Consider the following 11616-nt stretch of genomic DNA (forward strand, 5'->3'; position numbering starts at 1 on the left):
TCCTGAGAACAGCATGGGGGAAACTGTCCCCATAATCCAATCACTTTCCTCCCTCCATATGTGGGGATTACAATTCAAGATGAGATTTGGGTGGGGACACAGAGCCAAACCATATCAATATGCTACATTACCTTTGCTCAGAATCTTCTTTCCCCACCTACTTTAGTCAGGTACTCACTCTCAAGATCTCAGCTCAAAGTTATTTCCTTATGATGCCTTCTCTAATTTCCCTCATTAGTTCAAATCCTTCTATTGGAGGTCTTGTGGAACTCTGCTTTTCCTCTATGTAGCTCTTAATGCAGTTGTTATTTTACTGAGTTGTGTGAAACTTTGTTTCTCTTGCTCCTAGAATGCTAATTCCAAGAAGGCAGACATTGTATTCATTTTGTTTACTGATGCACCCTTGGTAGTGGGGCAGTGCCTACCATATACAAGGCTCCCAATAAATATTTGTTAAATAGATGAAAGCAAAATTTGTGTGGAAACTTAAGCCAAAATATGATACTTCTAAAACAATTCATGCTTGTTGGCAGTATAGCCATAGGAAAACACAGTCAGGCTTTTCTATAGCCAGGGGTACCTTAGTGGAAAAAATTAAGACATACTGAAATAGTTGTGACCCACCTCAACAAGACAAATGCTTGGAGATTATGCCTGCAGAAGTCATATTTCTTCATTCATTCATTTACTCATTCCCTTATTTATTATCTATTCATCCATGTAGTCAACAAAAATGTGTTTAGAACTCAATTACTGGGGCTCCAAAGATGAATAATGAGATCAGATAAGTTTTGAGTATTAAATATATGTTTTTTGTTATAAATATAACCAGTTAATATAGAGAAAATATAAGTTAACTAGTTATTTGATGTAGAAATGGATATGCAAATAACTGATATTTTTTTCCTAAGATAATTGCCCTCATACAGTCATCAAAATAATGTTCATTGGGTTACTGTTTTTATTTTCACTTTTAAGATGACCTTCCTAATTATTTTCCCAATATCATGGCTCTTTATCTCAGTATTAGCAGAGACATTTCCATCTTTCATTGCCTGATATCCCCAAGTGTCTCCAACTAGATTATGGAAAATTGTGAAGGTTTTTACCATGTTCATGCTACATAACTAATTTTCATTGGCCGTGTTTCTTAAAAAAAAAAAACACACACACATACTACATATTTTAAGAGAGGAGATAAGTAGGGCATCAAGTAAAATAACAACAAGATAAAGTTCTGTACTCCAAAAAGATTGGAAATTACTCATGTTATCTTTTAAGAGTCAGCTTCCGTCTATGATTTTTCTAGTCTCTGTCTCTCTCCCTCCTTCCCTCCCACCTTCTCCGTCTCTCCTAGGGTTTTAAAAATGTTCCAGCCCAACTGTGTCCATACACAATGAACATGTTACTCTAAATTCAATAATATTTCAGTCTTTAAAAAAGCATAAGTGATTGCTTCTTTGTTGTTAATCACTTGCCCTACTTAATTCATTCATTATACTCAGAGGCTCTGAGATTAAGCCCCTAGGCTGGAGAGCTTCATATGAATCCTTTCTTTTTTATCTATTCCAAGTTAGATTAAGTCTAGGTCCTGTTTAATGAGGTTCCACTGCTGGGTTTTCATGCAGAAAGAATTCCTCATCCTCAGTGGTATATATATACCAAATAAATTATCTTTTATTTCTTGAATCTCTGACTACTGTTTCCTGTATGAAAGACTGTGATTATGAGCTCCCTGGGATCTGGGCAGCTGGATTTCTTTGATATGGATTTTTTTTCCTTTTCATCAAAGCCCTATCTTGTTTTTTTATTATATTTAGGATGTGTGAGATTATGAAGAGTTTTCTAGACAGCACCAAGTGCCATGCCATGATGAATTGAGTCAAGTTACTGAGTTAGGACTCCCCATGCTCCAGCCAATTTATATTCTTTGCTATAATCTGTTTATAAATGAGCAAAACTACTTTATGTTTCTGCCACAAATTTTATTGTGTGTGTGTGGTCACATGTGTGTTTGTGTGTGTTTTGGTGGGGGGAATTGTTAATGTTTTTATTTTTCATGCATGGTTGTGCACACAAATTCAATAATTTAATTTCCCCTTAAATACTGCCTTTACCCAAACATCCAGTTTCCAGATTAAAAAAATGCATATGTAGGAATGTTTGCAGTGTGCACTACATTCCTTGAAGACTAGTCTCACAAGGCTCTCTCATCACAACTAAGAGTTGTCATCCTGGTACTACTAAAGTGTTCACTGCTGCTGCTGAGATAATGGTACGTCTTCCCCATGGGCCTGCTTGGATAGACTGGGACTCAGCAGCCCCATTGTAAGGTTAGGAAATAGTCAGGGAGGTGAAGAAGACCAACAACAACAACAAAAAAAAACAGAACAAAAGGGTGGGTGGTGGAGGTAGAAGGGAGAAGTTCCCATGGAAGGCAATAAGACATCAGTACTGCCAGTACATTACCCCCAGTGGCACCATTCCCAGCCCACTGCAGACAATCTGGATCCACAAGTCTGCTTTTTGGGACAAATTAATGTGTTTGGTAAGAACTCACTAGTAATGAGGCCAGTGTCTTGGGTAATGTTATCATACGGTCCACTTGGCTTTGTATAGAGGAAAAATAGTTTCCATACACTCTTACTGCTGCTAATTACCAACAAAGAAAACCAAGACAGAGAGTAAATGACAGAGTACAGATTTCTACCAATAACCACAAATCAAATGCTGCAGCAGGTTATATATAATTACAGCCTATCCTTACAAAATCAATTATAAAAGAACAGGTGGATTTTACCAAGCTTAATATTCTGCTGATTTAGAGCTCTGTAGCAACACCATGCCAGAGCAGTGAATCTCAAACTTTTTCATACCATGCAGCAACAAGAATGCCTATCCAAACTCCTTGAATAACCACATGAGTCTGTTCATGATTGGAAGCTACAGATCCAGGGGCTCCAGCTGTCCCAGGTCTCACCCAACCAATATGAGAACTGAAGGAATGAATATAGGGCCACCACTGTATCCCACTAGTTAGATGATCTCTGTTCTAGACATTTTCAGCAAAATGGGATTCTACCACTTCATTTTAAAGTCAACTTTGATGGAATTACTCTAATAAGCACGTTTATCGATTTAAACTCTTGGATATGTATGCACGTGTGTGTGTGTGTATTTCTGTGAAAGCATTTCTATTTTTTTTTTGTTAAATCATTTCTCTTTCAACTTTATATTTCCAAGACTGAGTCATAAGGCTTATTGCCCCAAGGGAGGAGAGGACAAAACCTGCCCCAAACAAAGAGGTTGTTGATCAGCTGTAAGTCTTAAAAATTGACTATTTTGAGACCATAGAAAGACCATTGTCTTGAAAAACCAACTCGGTTGACAGATAAAATTATTTGCTAATTTTTTTTTTTTATTTCTCATTTAACATATGACAAACTGGGCATAGCTTCCTAGATCATGAAGGTTTACTATATTCTTAAAATAGAGAAAACTCAGGAAGTGAGAAAAAAAGTTGAAACAGTTTTTTCTGTTCTTAGTTAGTAAGGGAAAAAAGAGAGAAGAGGGAAGGAGAAGGAAGAATTCACATGCTGGAATGTTTCTTGTCCCTGCTCTTGACATACTTTGGATTGGCCTTGGGACTCTTGCAAAGGCCCGCACAGGACCACATCTAGCATGCTTCAAAAGTAATAATAATACGGGAGAGCAAAGTAAGGAAGCTGGCCATGTGTGCTGAAGGCAGTGATCAAGTATCCCCATGGACTGGATAAACTGGAAGATTCAACATATCCTGATGAGGGAGTGAGGAGGGGCTGAAAATGCCTGTAGTTGGAGCAAAATTGTCTCTATGAATGAGGACTTCCAATCTGAAGAAAAGTGATTAAGACTATGGACCCTAGTGCTGAGTGTCAGCTGGTTGCCTTGAAAGGTCAGATGGAACTCACTGTACCTTAGATGTCACTAGTCCAGGGGGCAGAATACAGCACGGAAGTCTTCCCTTAGCCATGGTTTCACTTTCTATGGTTTAACTTAGCCACCACCTACCACAGTCTAAAAATATTACAATATTTTGAGAGAGAGAAACTACATTCATATAACTTTTATTACAGTATATTATTGTAATTGTTCTACTTTATTATTAGTTATTGTTGTTAATCTCTTAGTGTGCCTAATTTATAAATGAAATGTTATCGTAGGTATATATGCATAAAATGTATTATGTATTGGATTTTATACTATCTGCAGTTTCAGGCATCAACTGGGGGTCATGGAACATAACCCCAGCAGATAAACGGGAACTATCATAGCTGTTCTGTTACAGACACTAGCTAGGATCTAGGAAACATCATGTGGACTCAGAGACACTATCTCCTCTGCCACCTTAGAGCAGATTCTAAGGTGGCCTTCTATGATTCCCAGCTGCTGGTGGTCACAACCTTGTGTCATCTCCTCTAGTTGATTATGGGCCGTACCTGTGACTTGCTTTCAACCAATAGAATGTGCCAAAGGGGATGGGGTGTTTATTCCCATGATCACATTATGTCATATGTCAAATATGAAGGGATCTCACTCCTGTGATTATGTTATATTATACAACACTCTGTCTTGCTAGCAAACTGTCTCAAGAGTCTCTTATTTTCTGTTGCTGGCTTTGAAGAAGCAAGCTGTCATGAACCCTACTGCCATAGAGAAATGAATTAATGTCAACAACCTGAGTGACCTTAAAAGTGGATCTTTCCCCAGTGGAACCTACAGATTAGAACCCAGTCTTGCTCAGTACCCTCATTTATAGCCTTGTGAGACCCTGAGCAGAAGGCCAAGTTAAGCTGTGCCCAGCTCTCTGATCCACAGAAACTTTAATACATATGTGTTGTTTTAAGCCACAAAGGTTGTGATAATTTGTTATGCAGCATAGAAAACAAATATACCTAAGATCACATAAGCCTCGGCCCCCTTGTATACCTGCAGACCACCTTTTGTGTGTGTGTGTGTGTGTGTGTGTGTGTGTGTGTGTGTGTGTGTGTGTGACGGAGTCTCGCCCTGTTGCCCAGGCTGGAGTGCAGTGGCTGGATCTCTGCTCATTGCAAGCTCCACCTCCTGGGTTCACGCCATTCTCCTGCCTCAGTCTCCCGAGTAGCTGGGACTACAGGCACCCGCCACAACGCCCAGCTAATTTTTTTTGTATTTTTAGTAGAGACGGGGTTTCACTGTGTTAGCCAGGATGGTCTCCATCTCCTGACCTCGTGATCTGCCCACCTCGGCCCCCCAAAGTGCTGGGATTACAGGCGTGAGCCACCATGCCCAGCTAATACCTGCAGACCACCTTGAAGAAGAGAAGGAGAGGAGGAGAAACTCTGAAAAAGAAAACATTTATCCAACAGAGACTGAATTGAAAAAAGACCATTAAAAGCAGAAGACATTGAATTGGACCGGGTTTACTCAACTGCAAGACATTTTTCCTAATATAACCAAGAGTGTGGGCGTTGCCAAGATCATGTGGATGTTTTGATGAACAATAGAGAAATAAGGTACTTTTTGTATGTCTGAGTCTAGTGAGAGTAGATTAGTGACACACACACATACCTGCATACACAAATGCTTCAGACACACTATCGTGGTTATGTTGAAATTTATGTTTGGAGTCATTTTTAGGAGTTTCAATTCTTCTTGGATCCAGACCATTCATGTCTATGATACCTCTTTACTTTAACCTGATGTGAAATCGAGATCAACTTGTGAACATTGAGGAGAACAAAATACATTAATGAGCCCAATAAAGATCCTGTTTCTTTTCTTTCTTTTTTTTTTTTTTCCCTGAGGTGGAGTTTTCCCCGTTACCCCGGCTGGAATGCAGTGGCATGCAATCTCGGCTCACTGCAACCTCTGCCTCTGGGGTTCAAGCAGTTATCCTGCCTCAGCCTCCCAAGTAGCTGGGATTACAGGTATGCGACACTACACCTGGCTAATTTTTTTTTTTAGTAGAGACGGGGTTTCACCATGTGGGTCAGGCTGGTCTTGAACTCCTGACCTCAAATGATGCACCGCCTCGGCCTCCCAAAGTGCTGGGATTATAGGTGTGAGCCACTGCACCCAGCCCAATCCTGTTTCTTTGAACACAGTTTAATAAAATGAATAAAGCCTAGTATCTATGACTTCCGTTTGTGGGATTTGGACTGCTCAATATAATGAGCCTTCATTTGGGAAACTGTATCTTCATCTGTAAGAAACTTTAAGATATGGAGGAAGCATTAAAATGGCCCAGTTGATTAATTATACTTGGATGGAGTTCAGAATTGTTTATGGCAATGCATCTGGGAAACAGTAGCCACTGACAGAGTTCAGGTGTCCTTCGGCAGCCACACGACTTGTGTTGACAGTGTGAAATGAAAGGTTTGCATTCTGACAGGGAAACTGGCATAGATCACAGGCACCATCCAGGATATTGTTCACTTGAAGTTCCCTGAGTGGACTCAAATCTCTCCAAAAAGAGATGCACTAATGGAGATTGTTAGATTCAATCTAACAATCTTGCCTCTAACATTTTGTTAGAGGCAAAATGATGGTTGGCACAGTATTTGTCTTTCCTACCCAGCTGTGCTGGAGCCAATCATTCCTAAGTAGCTGCTCCCCCATCACTTTATAGCAGAGGAGTTCCCTTGTTGGGTATCAGATACTTTGCTTCCCTGATCCCTTATTCAGTGTGGGCAGGACCCATTGAATTTCCATCCATTTGGTACATGAGGAAAGATTCATCTCTACACTCCTCAAATGAGGACCCAGGACTCCTGTGAGTCCTGGGCTAAGAAATGCCTCTGGGCAAGAATAGGCCAGAAGGAAATAAAAGGATATATTGTTTTCCTTCCAGAAATAGACATGAGGATGGGTGTAGAGTTCATCTGTCTTTAGGAGTGAGGTCTTGGCAGTGGTCACACCAGCAGCTGGCCACTCCAAGGGGTTGGCAAGCTACAGGTGCAGCCCAGGGCTTTAAGTACAACAATGCCTACAGTGCAAGAAGAGAGGAGAAATCAAACTGCTGGTAGTGTTTTAAGGTTCTTCCTCTTCTAGTTCATTTTCAGCAAAATTAAATGATCACCTGCTCATTTGATTTTTCTCACAAATGCATAAACCACTAACGAAGTTATGGAACACAATAGATATGCACTGAGTTCACTGAGTTATGCTAATTTCCTCAAAAAATTGTGCCTTTTGAAAGAGAAAATAATCATTCTTAGGACAGTATGGAATAACTTCCTTTAAAAATTTTAAATCTATTTTTAAATATAAAGGTTTAAGTTGAGTAGAGTGGGCATGGAGATAGGGAAAAGGGAGAGAATTATTTATGTCCATGAGTTCGTGTGTGTGACTGTTTTCTTGAAACAGACATGGTGGTTTGGCTACTGCCCCAACCATATATTATACTTCCTAGAGCTTAGGCAGTCTACTTTTTCAAGAGGAATAGCAAAGAGTTTGCATTCCTCTACATCTGGGTACTATATTAGGGGCACTGAGCAGGAGGCCTTCTTCCCACTGACTTCTTTAGAGAAAAGAACAGTAACATTTCAGCTCCATAGTGGGCTGTTATCAAACATTTTGAACCATAATCTTGTAATTGCTATTAACGTTGCATTAAAAGATTATTTAATGAAGGAGATCATGCCAGGAACAAGCATTATAATAACTCCAAGCAGCCTGCCTTCCACATACCTAGAAAAATTCCCTACTATAGTGGAAAGTGAAGATGAGCACTGCTTGCCAGTTCTAAATAATAGGCTTCACACTAGAATTATTAAGACCTGTTGCTTTTGTCATGCGCTCGCACACGTGTGCACATGCACACATACACACACACACCCCCCCTCATAGACAGAAATACAAAATTGATACCAGTGGCTCACAACAAGTCGAACAGAAGTTTCTAGTTTCAACTGCAGTATTTAATCCGAGATAGTGGGGTAAGAACTTTATATAGAGAAACTCTATGGAGTCGGCCTTCAAGTATGTTTTATGTAGAAAAAGATTTCCTCCGCCCATCTCTCCCCAGTTTCTAGGTCCTCTTTTCTTTTGCAGCCAGGTTTTCAGAGGCTTGCATCTAAATCTGGAGGAAAAGCCATGTTTGGACTGAGAAACTGGGTGGCAAAGCAGAAGAATTACCTGATTGCAAACTAGTATAGGTATTTCTTTGGACAAAAATTAGGTTCTGCATGGCGCAATATGGCCTTTTAGGCACACATCTGGTTGGTGTATTTTACAACCCTTGTTTTGGAAAGCTACTTTAATCTTCACCTGTGTGGAGAAGCAAAACTGAGACTGAGACACAAAATTTCTGTACAGCAAACCAGAGTTTGGCTTTTGTAAGCAAGTCCCCCAAACACCAAGAGCTTGTCTGTAGTTACCAAAGAAAAGGAACTATCCCTTATTGAATTTTTGTCATGCTCTAGGCTTTGAGATCAATGCCACATACATATCTAACTAGGGCAAGGTTTCCCAACCTCATAGTTATTGACATTTGGGACTGGAAAACTCGAGGGGCTGTAGTGTGCCTTTTAGGATGTTTAGCGTCATCCCTGACCTTCACTCACTGGATGCCAGTAGCACCACCCTCCCCTCAGTAATAACAACCAAAAATGTCTGTAGACATTGCTCAATGTCCCCTGGTGAGGAGCATATTTGCCACCAGTTGAGACCCACTGCTTTAGTGTGATTCTCAAATCCTATGTATTAGGTGCTATCATTATTCCCACTTAACAGATGGGGGAACCTGAGGCACTGAGAGGTAGTGGCTCACCCAGGATCATATGAGTAATGTGTGTCAGATCTTCCAGCTTCTTCTCTTCTATGCTGTCTCCAGCCTATTAGGTGATGAGAACAGCAGAGTGGATGATATGGTTGGGCTCTGTGTCACCACCCAAATCTCACCTTGTAGCTCCCATAATTTCCCACATATTGTGGGAGGGACCCAGTGACAGATAATTAAATCGTGGGGGCGGGTCTTTCCCATGCTGTTCTCATGATAGTGAATGGGTCTCACGAGATCTGATAGTTTTTAAAACAGGAATTTCCCTGCACAACCTCTCTTCTCTTCTCTGCCACCATGAGAGACATGCCTTTTGCCTTCTGCCATGATTGTAAGGCTTCCCCAGCTATGTGGAACTGTAAGTCCAATTAAACCTTTCCTTTGTAAATTGTCCAGTCTCGGGTATGTCTTTAACAGAAACATGAAAACAGACTAATACAGTAAATTGGTACCAGTAGAGTGGGGTGTTGCTGAAAAGATACCTGAAAATGTGGAAATGACTTTAGAACTGGGTAACGGGCAGAGGTTGGAACAGTTTGGAGGGCTCAGAAGAAGACAGGAAAATGTGGGAAAGTTTGGAATTCCCTAAAGACTTGTTGAATGGCTTTGACCAAAATACTGATAGTTACTATGGATGATAAAGTCCAGGTTGAGGTGGTCTCAGATGGAAATGAGGAACTTGTTGGGAACTGGAGCAAAGGTGACTCTTGTTATGTTTTAGCAAAGAGACTGGTGTCATTTTGCACCTGCCCTAGAGATTTGTGGAATTTTGAACTTGAGAAAGATGATTTAGGGTATCTGGCAAAACAAATTTCTAAGCAGAAAAGCATTCAAGAAGTGACTTGGGTGCTGTTAAAGGCATTCAGTTTTATAAGGGAAGTGGAGCATAAAAGTTCAGAGAATAAGCAGCCTGACAATGCAATAGAAAAGAAAATCCATCCCATTTTCTGAGAAGAAATTCAAGCCAGCTGCAGAAATTTGCATAAGTAACAAGGAGCCGAATGTTAATCCCCAAGACAATGGGGAAAATGTCTCCAGGGCATGTCAGAGACCTTTGCTGCAGACCCTCCCATCACAGGCCTGGAGGTTTAGGAAGAAAAAATGGTTTCCTGGGCTGGGCCCAGGGTCCCTCTGCTCTGTGCCCTGCATCCCGGCTGCTCCAGCTGTGACTAATAGGGGCAAAGGTACAGTTTGGGCTGTTGCTTCAGAAGGTGGAAGCCCTAAGCCTTGGCAGCTTCCACATGGTGTTGAGCCTGCAGGTGCAACCTTTCTTTTGGAAATTGTCTAGTCTCAGGTATATCTTTATCAGCAGTGTGAAAACAGATTAATACAGTGGGCCTGACCGTCAGTTTGGGGCCATCTAGGAAGTAGGTTACTTCACATGTTGACACCTGAGTTTCTGTCCAAGCTTTAAAGGAAGCAGCACTAGAATTATGGCTGGAAGCCTGAGGACCTACCCCAGAATCCTTTGCTTCACACTCAGCAGTGAGCATTATCATCATCATCATCACAGGCATGGAAGAGATTTCAGGTTTTGAAGATTATCTCTTTTCTAGAGCTAGGCCTCATTATTTTTCTGGATGTCTGGGTTTCAACTACAGCCAAATAGAAAGAAAAGGAGTGAAACACCAGGAAGATTGGGTTCTGATCTTGTGTAACTTTGGACAAATCCTTGCCCTTCTCTGTACCTCATTTGGACATGTGTGCAAGGAGAAGATTAGACCTTATTATCTTAAAAGGCCATTTTAGCTCCAACATCTTATAAGAGGGCTTAGCCAATATTAACTGTAACTTGTATTAGGTGCCCTTGGGACTCAGCATTGCTGGCTTAATGGCTATGAATTTGGTAAATGGTTTGGAGAAGGCTTATTGAAAGCATCTCAGAAATACCTTCCTTCTGCAGACTTAGGAGGACCTAGGCACAGACTATTTCTGAGGGAGAATACAGAGAGAGGAAAATTCCTTGTCACTGCTTGTTTTTCTACATTTTAAAAACCACTGCCACCAACCTGGGGAAATGCCACTGATTTGGCATCTTGAAAAGAGTATAAAGACTTTTGCTCACAGTGCTATGGCTTTTATTAGATTTCTGGGGAAAGAACAGCAAAGCATTCCTTATTATATATCTTCAGGTCAGAATTGTATTGCTTTTGGCCAAAGGCCATTGCAAGACTTATAAAGCAAAGGGTAGATTCAATGTGATTTTTAGAAGAAATTGTAAAGATCAGAACAGAACTAAGTTAGAATAAGTCTCTGAGTGTAAGAATTGTCAACATTATAGCATTTTTTCCTAAAAGGAATAATCATACTTGCTGTTTGAACTAGGGTCTACAATAGCTTATGCTTCAGTATTTGAATAATTCAATGCAAATAGACATTTGAAATATGTGTCTGCAAAATTCCATAAGTAGTTAAAATTAGCCCCCAAACTTTTGAGCTATATTCAGAAACAGATGACTTTGTGTACAGCCATGGACTTAGCCCACATATACGTGTTTCCCAAACTAGGAGATTCTGGCTGGTTCTGCCTTCAATCATGAAAGTCAGCATGCCTTGGAAATAGAGTGCTGTAAAGGACTGGTTCTCCACCTTGACTGCACATTTGAAACACCTGGGAGAGCTTTAGAAGCTACTGTTGCAAAGGTCCCACTACCCAGGATTCTTACTCAATTGGCCTGGCATGTGGCTTGGGAATTTGGGGTTTTTAAAAGTCCTGCAGCCGAATGAGCAGGCAAAGTTAAGAACTACTCTGTAAAGGCTTTTCTGGAAGGTAAGTTTTTCCAAGTGATTCCTTTTTACCATCCCACAACTATCTG

Source organism: Pan troglodytes, chromosome X, assembly GCF_028858775.2.
Source record: "Pan troglodytes isolate AG18354 chromosome X, NHGRI_mPanTro3-v2.0_pri, whole genome shotgun sequence".
NCBI lineage: Eukaryota > Metazoa > Chordata > Mammalia > Primates > Hominidae > Pan > Pan troglodytes.